Below are 11,521 nucleotides of genomic sequence, written 5' to 3' on the forward strand. Positions count from 1 at the left end.
ACGTTCATGGGTTTTATTCCTAATTAGACATCTTACCTGACAAAATTAGGGTATATAATTGAAATCAGTTTCCAGTGAGTTCATTAACTCTCTAAACTGTCATTGATTCAATCATATTTACCATTCAAGTCAAATTGCACTGCTTTGGCACAAAGTATCTCTTGATCTACCAAACAATGCACCGGCTGAAATTTCTGTTCTCGGTTTAACAGTGTTTTTTAGAAGTCTTATAAATCCCTAATTACAGCGCCCATATTTGGGGCGCAGTCAGTGATGATGGAAATCAGCTTATTCCAGGGCAAATTCATATTCAACAGCACGAAATAAATCTTCGTCAGTACATGAATATTTATCACCGAAACTCTTTTATGATATTCAGATCTACATCCACTTCTAACACCAGATTGATAGGAATCAGTAACGTCAGTATTTTCATCAAGGTCCAGGGAATATGCAATCGATTGTAGCCCTCTTATCGTTAGTTATCGTTCAAAATCAGCATTAAGTGATGTGAAATACCCATGTCAGACTCTATGGGGTAAGAAGGACAGGGCCAAAGGGAGAGTGAACTCATTGGTATTGTGTTCATTTTATTTTAACATAATACACTAAATTAGATATATTAAACATCAATTGGAAAAACGCCTCCAATGGGACTGACTGCTAAGAAACAGAATAATTTACAGTCAGAAAATTGTAGTAAGCTGATTAATAGCAAACAGGCTGAATGCAAAGATAGAAACTGCTTGTTGTTGTTGTGCTCTTCAGTCCTGACACTGGTCTGATGCAGCTCTCTAATCTACTCTATCCTGTGCAAGCTTCTTCATCTCCCAGTACCTACTGTAGCCTACATCCTTCTGAATCTGCTTAGTGTATTCGTCTTTTGGTTTCCGTCAACGATTTTTACCCTCCACGCTGCCCTCCAGTACTAAATTGGTGATCCCTTGATGCCGCAGAACATGTCCTACCACCCGATCCCTTCTTCTAGTCAAGTTGTGTACAAATTCCTCTTCTCCACAATTCTATTCAATACCTCCTCATTAGTTAAGTGATCTACCCATATAATCTTCAGCATTCTTCTGTACCACATTTCGAAAGCTTCTATTCTCTTGTCGTCCAAACTATTTGTCGTCCATGTTCCACTTCCATAAATGGCTACACTCCATACAAATACATTCAGAAACGACTTCCTGACACTTAAATCAATACACGATGTTAACAAACTTCTCTTCTTCAAAAACGCTTTCCTTGTCATTGCCAGTCTACATTTTATATCCTCTCTACTTCGACCATCAGTTATTTTGCTCCCCAAATAGCAAAGCTCTTTTACTACTTTAAGTGTCTCATTTCGTAATCCAATTCCCTCAGCATCACCCGACTTAACTCGACTACATTCCATTATCCTCGCCTTGCTTTTGTTGATGTTGATCTTATACCGTCCTTTCTAAACACCGTCTGTTCCGTTCAACTGCTCTTCCAAGTCCTTTGCTGTCTCTGACTGAATTACAATGTCATCGGCGAACCTCAAAGTTTTTATTTCTTCTCCATGGATTTTAATGTCTATTCCGAACTTTTCTTTTGTTTCCTTTACTGCTTGCTCAATATACAGATTGAATAGCATCGGGGAGAGGCTACAACTCTGTCTCACTCCCTTCCCAACCACTGCTTCTCTTTCATGTCTCTCGACTCTTATAACTGCCATCTGGTTTCTGTACAAATTGTAAATAGCCTTTCGCTCCCTGTATTTTACCCCTGCCACCTTCAGAATTTGAAAGAGAGTATTCCACTCAACATTGTTAAAGGCTTTCTCTAAGTCTACAAATGCTAGAAACGTAGGGTTGCCTTTACTTAATCTTACTTCTAAGATAAGTCGTAGGGTCAGTTTTGCCTCACGTGTTCCAACATTTCTACGGAATCCAAATTGATCTTCCCCGAGGTCGGCTTCTACCTGTTTTTCCATTCGTCTGTAAAGAATTCGCGTTGGTATTTTGCAGCTGTGACTTATTAAACTGATAGTTCGGTAAGTTTCACATCTGCCAACACCTGCTTTCTTTGGGATTGGAATTATTACATTCTTCTCGAAGTCTGATGATATTTCGCCTGTCTCGTACATTTTGCTCACCAGATAGAAGTTTTGTCAGGACTGGCTCTCTCAAGGCTGTCAGTAGTTCCAATGGAATGTTGTCTATTCCTGGGGCCTTGTTTCGACTTAGGTCTTTCAGTGCTCTATCAAACTCTTCACGCAGTATCGTATCTCCTATTTCATCTTCATCTAAATCCTCTTCCATTTCCATAAAATTGCCCTCATGAACATCGCCCCTGTATAGACCCTCTATATACTCCTTCCACCTTTCTGCTTTCCCTTCTTTGTTTAGAACTGGGTTTCCATCTGAGCTCTTGATATTCATGCAAGTGGTTCTCTTTTCTCCAAAGGTCTCTTTAATTTTCCTGTAGGCAGTATCTATCTCACCCTCCTGCGATAAGCCTCTAAATACTTACATTTGTCCTCTAGCCATCCTGTCGATCTCATTTTTGAGATGTTTGTATTCCTTTTTACCTGCTTCATTTTGTGCAATTTTGTATTTTCTTCTTTCATCAATTAAATTCAGCATCTCTTCTGTCACCCAAGGATTTCTACTAGCCCTCGTCTTTATACCTACTCGACCCTCTGCTGCCTTTGCTATCTCGTCTCTCAAAGCTACCCATCCTTCTTCTACTGTATTTCTTTCCTCCATTCCTGTCAATTGTTCCCTTACGGTCTCCCTGAAACTCTGTACCACCTCTGGTTCTTTCAGTTTATCCAGGTCCCATCTCCTTAAATTCCCACCTTTTTACAGTTTCTTCAGTTTTAATCTACAGTTCATAACCAATAGATCGTTGTCAGAGGCCACATGTGCCCCTGAAAATGTCTTACAATTTAAAACCAATAGTACAATGAAGCAGCTACAAACCTGCCAAAAAAGGCTTTAAGATTTACGGTCCAGAATAGAAGTATGCCCGCAAATAGGCACCACATAAGAAAGTTGCTACACTGCCGGATAGCGGAGGTGCACAGGAGACGCAAGAGAAAAAAAGAAAAAAGTAACATACGAAATTTACGTTAAATACTGCCTCGTGAATGGTACAAATAATCCGTGAGAACGTTCATTTAATTGCCTGATCTAAAATATCCTAGTGTTTGGCCAGAGCAAAAACCAACGATGCACAAATGGAGTATGATCTGTAACTGCTCAGTTCGCCGAGTCACACTTGCAGAAACATATTAAAGGAAATAAATCTAGTAATTGGTGAACTGTCAAATCAGCCACTTAACTGTCCATCAGTGTACATGAGCTAAAATAATTGAAAAGAGATCCGCAAAAGGTAAGCAATGATTAAGACACAAATAAATATATCGGCGTGCTACGTAACCCTGTCTTGGCAAGGTGTAGTGGGCTCGGAAAGATTAAGTGGCGCAGGACCACCTGCACCCGGCTGGCCGCTAGGTCGCGTGCGTACTTGGCTGTGCTTTCGGACGCTGCGCCTGCTCTATCAACGAGGCAGATTACACTCAAGCCCAACCAAAAGAAACACAGATGGTAGCCTAATTAACAGACAAATACAGAATTTAGTCCAGGAATTGTGCCAAACAGAACGGCTGCGCACGATAGTCAAAATTACAGCAACAAGAAGAACAACTACACTCCTGGAAATTGAAATAAGAACACCGTGAATTCATTGTCCCTGGAAGGGGAAACTTTATTGACACATTCCTGGGGTCAGATACATCACATGATCACACTGACAGAACCACAGGCACATTGACACAGGCAACAGAGCATGCACAATGTCGGCACTAGTAGAGTGTATATCCACCTTTCGCAGCAATGCAGGCTGCTATTCTCCCATGGAGACGATCGTAGAGATGCTGGATGTAGTCCTGTGGAACGGCTTGCCATGCCATTTCTACCTGGCGCCACAGTTGGACCAGCGTTCGTGCTGGACGTGCAGACCGCGTGAGACGACGCTTCATCCAGTCCCAAACATGCTCAATGGGGGACAGATCCGGAGATCTTGCTGGCCAGGGTAGTTGACTTACACCTTCTAGAGCACGTTGGGTGGCACGGGATACATGCGGACGTGCATTGTCCTGTTGGAACAGCAAGTTCCCTTGCCGGTCTAGGAATGGTAGAACGATGGGTTCGATGACGGTTTGGATGTACCGTGCACTATTCAGTGTCCCCTCGACGATCACCAGTGGTGTACGGCTAGTGTAGGAGATCGCTCCCCACACCAGGATGCCGGGTGTTGGCCCTGTGTGCCTCGGTCGTATGCAGTCCTGATTGTGGCGCTCACCTGCACGGCGCCAAACACGCATACGACCATCATTGGCACCAAGGCAGAAGCGACTCTCATCGCTGAAGACGACACGTCTCCATTCGTCCCTCCATTCACGCCTGTCGCGACACCACTGGAGGCGGGCTGCACGATGTTGGGGCGTGAGCGGAAGACGGCCTAACGGTGTGCGGGACCGTAGCCCAGCTTCATGGAGACGGTTGCGAATGGTCCTCGCCGATACCCCAGGAGCAACAGTGTCCCTAATTTGCTTGGAAGTGGCGGTGCGGTCCCCTACGGCACTGCGTAGGATCCTACGGTCTTGGCGTGCATCCGTGCGTCGCTGCGGTCCGGTCCCAGGTCGACGGGCACGTGCACCTTCCGCCGACCATTGGCGACAACATCGATGTACTGTGGAGACCTCACGCCCCACGTGTTGAGCAATTCGGCGGTACGTCCACCCGGCCTCCCGCATGCCCACTATACGCCCTCGCTCAAAGTCCATCAACTGCACATACGGTTCACGTCCACGCTGTCGCGGCATGCTACCAGTGTTAAAGACTGCGATGGAGCTCCGTATGCCACGGCAAACTGGCTGACACTGACGGCGGCGGTGCACAAATGCTGCGCAGCTAGCGCCATTCGACGGCCAACACCGCGGTTCCTGGTGTGTCCGCTGTGCCGTGCGTGTGATCATTGCTTGTACAGCCCTCTCGCAGTGTCCGGAGCAAGTATGGTGGGTCTGATACACCGGTGTCAATGTGTTCTTTTTTCCATTTCCAGGAGTGTAAAAATTTTTGAACAAGTGAACGTAGTCAAATGAAGGAAACTTGTACGGCGACCAAAATGTAAACACAGTTCCAAATCCAGCTACCGAGCAGGAGGTTCGACTGCCAAAGACAAACTGTAACAAACTAGCGCGACGTGGGCGAGGGTAAAGAAGGAACCGCCACGCGGAGCGAAGCGCAAAACCCCAACCTAACGCGTTCGGCTGGCTAACGAACCCCTGACTAATAGCAGGTAGAACACAACCTTTTGAATAACATTACAGCCAGTTATAAGATAGAATTACAAAACACACAACAAAGTCCTCATCGAGCGAGACTTGATAATTAAGATTATGAGGCCCCACCCTTACGAACAATAGAAAAACACTGTCAAACTTGGTAGTATAAACTACCAGTAAGACAACAGATGATGTTGTGCGCTTCAGTAATTGTACGTGAATGACGTCGCACATGAAATGAGCCCATTTAACATACTGAGGGGTCCAAAAAAAATGTATACACTGTTTAAAAGTTCATATTTAGCAGAGTAATTGGCGGAGTTGTCTCATTTTTGATGAAAGTGTAGTTTAAAGTACAACTTCAAGTTATCACTGTAGGTGTTCGAAATGGTCATCATTAACATTTAAACACAAACGATGCCGCTGAACAGCAGCACGAACTACTGACTGCAACGTGTTCAGTTGGATATTTGCACATGAATGTACGATGGATTCTCGACGTTCATCCAATGTGCGTGGCTTTTGTCGATAAACGACTTCCTTTAGTGTTCCCCACAGGTAAAAGTCCAGAGGAGTTAGGTCTGGGGAACGTGGTGGATACTCCACAGCACCTCTACGACCTATCCAACTTCCTAGCAGATTTTTGTCGAGATACGCCCTAACACGTTTTTGGTAGTGGGCTGACGCACCATCATGTTGAAAGTAAACTCCTCCGTCTCTATACAAGTCTCGGATAGCAGATAAAATGGATGTCTGAAGCTTCTGAAGGTATACCTAACCGGTAACTGTGCCATCAAAGAAGAATGGCCCAATCAAGCTCCGGCAAGACAACCCACACCAAACATTTACTCCTGGGGAATTCACGGCTTTGTCTACGTGGATATTCGGATTTTCGGCGGCCCAGTAGATGAAATTGTGGCGATTTACTGTACAATTGAGTTTGAGCTGTGCCTCATCAGACCACACAATCATCTCAGCAAACTCTTCATCGTTGCGCACCATGTTAGTAAACCACTCGCAGTATTCCATTCTGCGCTCTGAGTCGTCCTCATTCATTGCGTGCAGCAATCGTGGGATGTAGCACTTCCACTTTGCAGTCTTCAAAATTCGCCGAACACTTGAGCGACACACTCCAGTTTCACGGGCACACTGTCTCACAGACTTCTGTGGTGAGCGAATGAAGTGTAGTAACACACGACTGGATTTAGCTGGACTTGTTACTGTTACAAGTCGTCCAGATCGTTATTTGTGTACATCTTTAACACAGCCTTCTGCTTCAAATTTGTCTCGAATGCGACTAATTGTTAAACGTGTCGGTGGCTCTGTTTGATACCCATTTCGCCACTGCCATTGAATCTCATTAATGTTTTCGTACTTAAAATACCACTTCAAAACTGACTTCCTTCCATCGAATGTATGCCTTGCCCCAGCCACGTTTACTCGCATAACTAGGTGCAACTAAGAACAAAACACTATCTGGCAACAGTAATCTGACAAAACAAAATAACGCAATATAACGCTTGTGTGGCGATTGCCGGAACTACAAACTATTACGCTACCACAGATGAGACAACTGTATCAATTAGTTTGCCAATTATGGACTTTTAAACAGTGGATATATTTTTTAGGACCCCTCTGTATAATTTCGCGCCGCCACAAATCTGACGTCTTACAGCAGCCATTTTGACAGACGAGAACGAACTTGGCAAAGCACACTCAGATTGAAGGGTTAAATAAAGGAAGAAATCCAGTAGTTTTAGAAGAGTGCACTTTCATACGTAGAAACAGAAACTGGATCAATAACCGGAAGTCCGATATGGAACAGGACGTGTACAGTAGGTCTCTAGAAGAGCGTAGCGTTCCAAAGGATTGGAAAAGGGCACAGGTCATCCCCGTTTTTAAGAAGGTACGTCGAACAGATGTGCAGGACTATATACTTATGTCTCTAACGTCGATCAGTTGTATAATTTTGGAATACGTATTATGTTCGAGTGCAATGACTTTTGTGGAGACTAGAAATCTACTCTGTAGGAATCAGCATGAGTTTCGAAAAAGACGATCGTGTGAAACCCAGCCCGCACTATTCGTCCACGAGACTCAGAGGGCCATAGACACGGGTTCCGAAGTAGATGCCGTGTTTCTTGACTTTCGCAAGGCGTTAAATACAGTTCCCCACAGTCGTTTAATGAACAAAGTAGGAGCATATGGACTATCAGACCAATTGTGTGACTGGATTGAAGAGTTCCTAGATAACAGAACGCAGCATGTCATTCTCACTGGAGAGAAGTCTTTCGAAGTAAGAGTGATTTCAGGCGTGCCGCAGGGGAATGTCGTAGGACCGTTGGTATTCAAAATACACATAAATTACCTTGTGGATAACATCGGAAGTTCACTGAGGCTTTTTCAGGATGATGCTGTGATATATCGAGAGGAAAATTGTACTGAAATGCAGGAGGATCTGCAACGAATTGATGCATGGTGCTGGGAACGGCAATTGAATCTCAATGTAGACAAGTGTAATGTGCTGCGAATACATAGAAAGTAATATCCTTTATCATTTAGCTACAATGTAGCAGGTCAGCAACTGGAAGCAGTTAATTCCATAAGTTATCTGGGAGTAGGCATTAGGAGTGATTTAAAATTGAATGATCATATGGAGTTGATCGTCGGTAAAGCAGATGCGAGACTGAGATTCATTGGAAGAATCCTAAGGAAATGCAATCCGAAAACAAAGGAAGTAGGTTACAGTACACTTACCCGCCCACTGCTTGAATATTGCTCACCAGTGTGGGATGCGTACCAGATAGGGTTGATAGAGAAGATCCAACGGAAAGCGGCGCGCTTCGTTACAGGATCGTTTGGTAATCGCGAAAGCGTTACGTAGATGATAGATAAACTCCAGTGGAAGACTTTGCAGGAGAGACGCTCAGTAGCTCGGTATGGGCTTTTGTTGAAGTTTGGAGAACATACCTTCGCCGAGGAATCAAGCAGTATATTGCTCCCTTCTACGTATATCTCGCGAAGAGACCATGAGGATAAAATGAGAGATTAGAGCCCACACAGAGGCATACCGACAATCTTTCTTTCCACGAGCAGTACGAGACTGGAACAGAAGAGAGAACCGATAGAGGTACTCAAAGTACCCTCCGCCACACACCACCAGTTGGCTTGCGGAGTACGGATGTAGATGTAGATGTAGACGTAGACGTGAACCTGAAAACTACCTCACTATAGAGTCACAGTCCTGGTACAGAAAATGGTAATTGTAGCTATGGTTACTGTCGATGATATACTCACTCGCACTCGACAAACCAAATCTGAAGCTCACCAGGCATCGACACACAACGTCAACACAGTGGCGGTCCGCCGACCACCTCTATGTCCGGTCAGTGGCTGAAGCACACAACACACTCCTTCCCTCGGTACGCGCCCCACACGTCCAAAGGCTTGCAGCCGGCCGCAGCAGAGGTAATAATGGTTTGCAATCCAGGAACCCAACTGACTGTTTCTTCCGGGTATTGCTGCTACGCTCAGAACCGGTCCCCGTAAACTGCCGAAATTGCACAAGCCATTAACTGCCAGCACACTACTCGCCTAGCCGCCAGGTTCCAACTCGGATGACTCACCCCGAGTGAATTGTTTCAGCCGGCCGGAGTGGCCGAGCGGTTCTAGGCGCTTCAGTCTGGAACCGCACGACCGCTACGATTGCAGGTTAGAATCCTGCCTCGGGCATGGATGTGTGTGATGTCCTTAGGTTTAAGTAGTTCTAAGTTCTAGGGGACTGATGACCTCAGCTGTTTAGTCCGATAGCGCTCAGAGCCATTTGAACCACTTTTTTGAACTGTTTCACCTTCCCAGTCTCACTGTCACTGCCCTCGCCACCGTTCTCCACGCGAAACAGTGCCTCATAGACAAAAATATGGTGTACTAGAGGAAAAAGTGTTCCACTACAGACCGTGACGCGACCTATGACCACGCAGCGGTCCATTGAGGTCTTCTATGCGGCGTGCAGTTTAATGATGAGGTATACACGTTGCATTTAATTAAGTTTTACTTAGAGGGTATATTCTTTCACTGAAAATGTCAACGCATTCTTTCTCATATTTCCCTCTGCACAATGGTCGGAGTCCCTGAGCAGTTACACGAACAATTTGGAAACTCGCCTTCGCTGCACCGTCGTGTATGGCTGATCATAAATTCTGATGTTAGGCTTCTCTACGGTCTCATTTATACTAGTTATGATTACTTTTGTCTTTTCCGGCTTATTCCTATGCTCGGAACACTATTCATTCCATTAATCAAATCATGTATTTCTTCATTTTCTCTGAGGATAGCAATTTCATCGACACATTTGATCATTGATATCCCTTCACCATGAATTTCATTCCCATTCTTCACACTGTCTTTTATTTCCGTCATTGTTTGTTCAATGTGCCGACTGAGCATCAAAGGTGAAAGACTGAGTCCCTATTCATCATTTGGAATCAGACCGCTTCATTCATGGCTTCCCGGTCTTATTGTTGCCTGGTAGTTCTGTCTCTTCCTAGAGCATACTCCTATCTTTTCTTAGAATTTCGAACATGCTTCATCATTTTACATCGTTGAACGCTTTTTCTAGTTCGACCTATCCTATAAGCGTGTCTTGAATTTTCTTCAGTCCTGCTACCATTATCATGCTAAACGTCAGAATTGCCTCTCCTAAAGCCAAACTTATCGTCAGCTAACCGATCCTCAGTCTTCTTTTCCATTCGTCTGTTTATTATCCTTGTCAGCAGCTTGGATGCATCTGCTGTTAAGCTTATTGTGCGATAGTTACCGTAGTTATTCATCCTTTAATGTCATCGGTATTATGCGGATGATATATTACGGAAAGTCTGTTTGACGTCGCCATTCTCACACTTTCTAGACAGCAACATGAACAGACGTATGGTTGCTACTTCCCCCAACGATTTTATGAATTACGATGAAATATTGTCTGTTCCTTTCGCTTTATTTAATGTCAGGTCTTCCAGAGCCATTTCAAGTTTCGACTCTAATCTGGATCCCCTATCTCTTCACACCGACTCCAGTTCCTTCTTCCATCACGTCATCGGACATGTCCTTCCCCTCATAGAGGTCTTTGACGTACTGTTTCCACCCATTCGCTCTCTCGTCTGCGTTTAATAGTGCAATTTCAATTTCAGTTTTAGTATTACCACCCTTTCTTTTAATTTCGTCGAAGATTTCTTCTGTTACCCAATGTTTTTAGCAGTTATCTTCCTTGTGCAATGTTCGACTGTCCAACAACTGTGATTGTTCTTTTCAGAGACGTTCACTCCTATTTGACCTTCAACTGAACTGCCTGCTCTGGTATTCCTTATCGCAGCTTTGAACCTTTTAGCCAACTTCAAACTCTTCATATCATTCGTCAGTACTTCAGTATTTCACTTCCTTCCACAATGATTCTTCTGGACGATTCTCTTTCTGTATCTGATCCAGGGTATGCCTTACAATCCAATATCTGATTTCGGAATCTCTCCTTAAAGTGACGTAATTCAGCTAAAATATTTCCGTGTCTCCAGGTCTATTCCAAGTAAACCTGTTCCTTTTGTGATTCTTATACAGAGTATTTGCTGTTACCATTCGAAATTTATTGCAGAACTCAATTAGACTTTCTCTCCCTTTCTTACTGCCAAGCCCATATTCTTCCGTACCATATCTTTTATTCCTTCCCATAGAGCCCTTCTTCCGTCCCCCATGATTAATAGGTTTTCGCATTCTGAATTTCCTGCTCAATAAACTCGTATATCTTCTACATCTCTCCATCTTTGGCTTGCGACGTCGGCATGTATACCTGAACCATTCTTGTCGGTGTTGGTTTCCAGTCAAATCTGACGAGAAAGGCACTTTCACTGAAGCGTTCACAGCTGCTCACTCTTTGCCCTACTTTCCCGTACTCAATATACTATTTTCTGCTGCTGTTCATCTTACCCTACAATCATCTCACGAGTAATACCTATCTTCTTTACATTTCATTTCACTGACACACACTGTATCTAGATTAAGCGTTTGCATTTCCATTCCCACATTTTCCAGCTTTCCTACAACTTTCAAGCTTCTGACATTCCACTCTCCGATTCTTAGAATATTATCCCGTCGTTCGATATTGCACATAGTTCTCATGGTCCCCTTCCCATTGACAGTTGAATCTGACCTGTAATT

Source organism: Schistocerca serialis, chromosome 8 (genome assembly GCF_023864345.2).
Source record: "Schistocerca serialis cubense isolate TAMUIC-IGC-003099 chromosome 8, iqSchSeri2.2, whole genome shotgun sequence".
NCBI lineage: Eukaryota > Metazoa > Arthropoda > Insecta > Orthoptera > Acrididae > Schistocerca > Schistocerca serialis.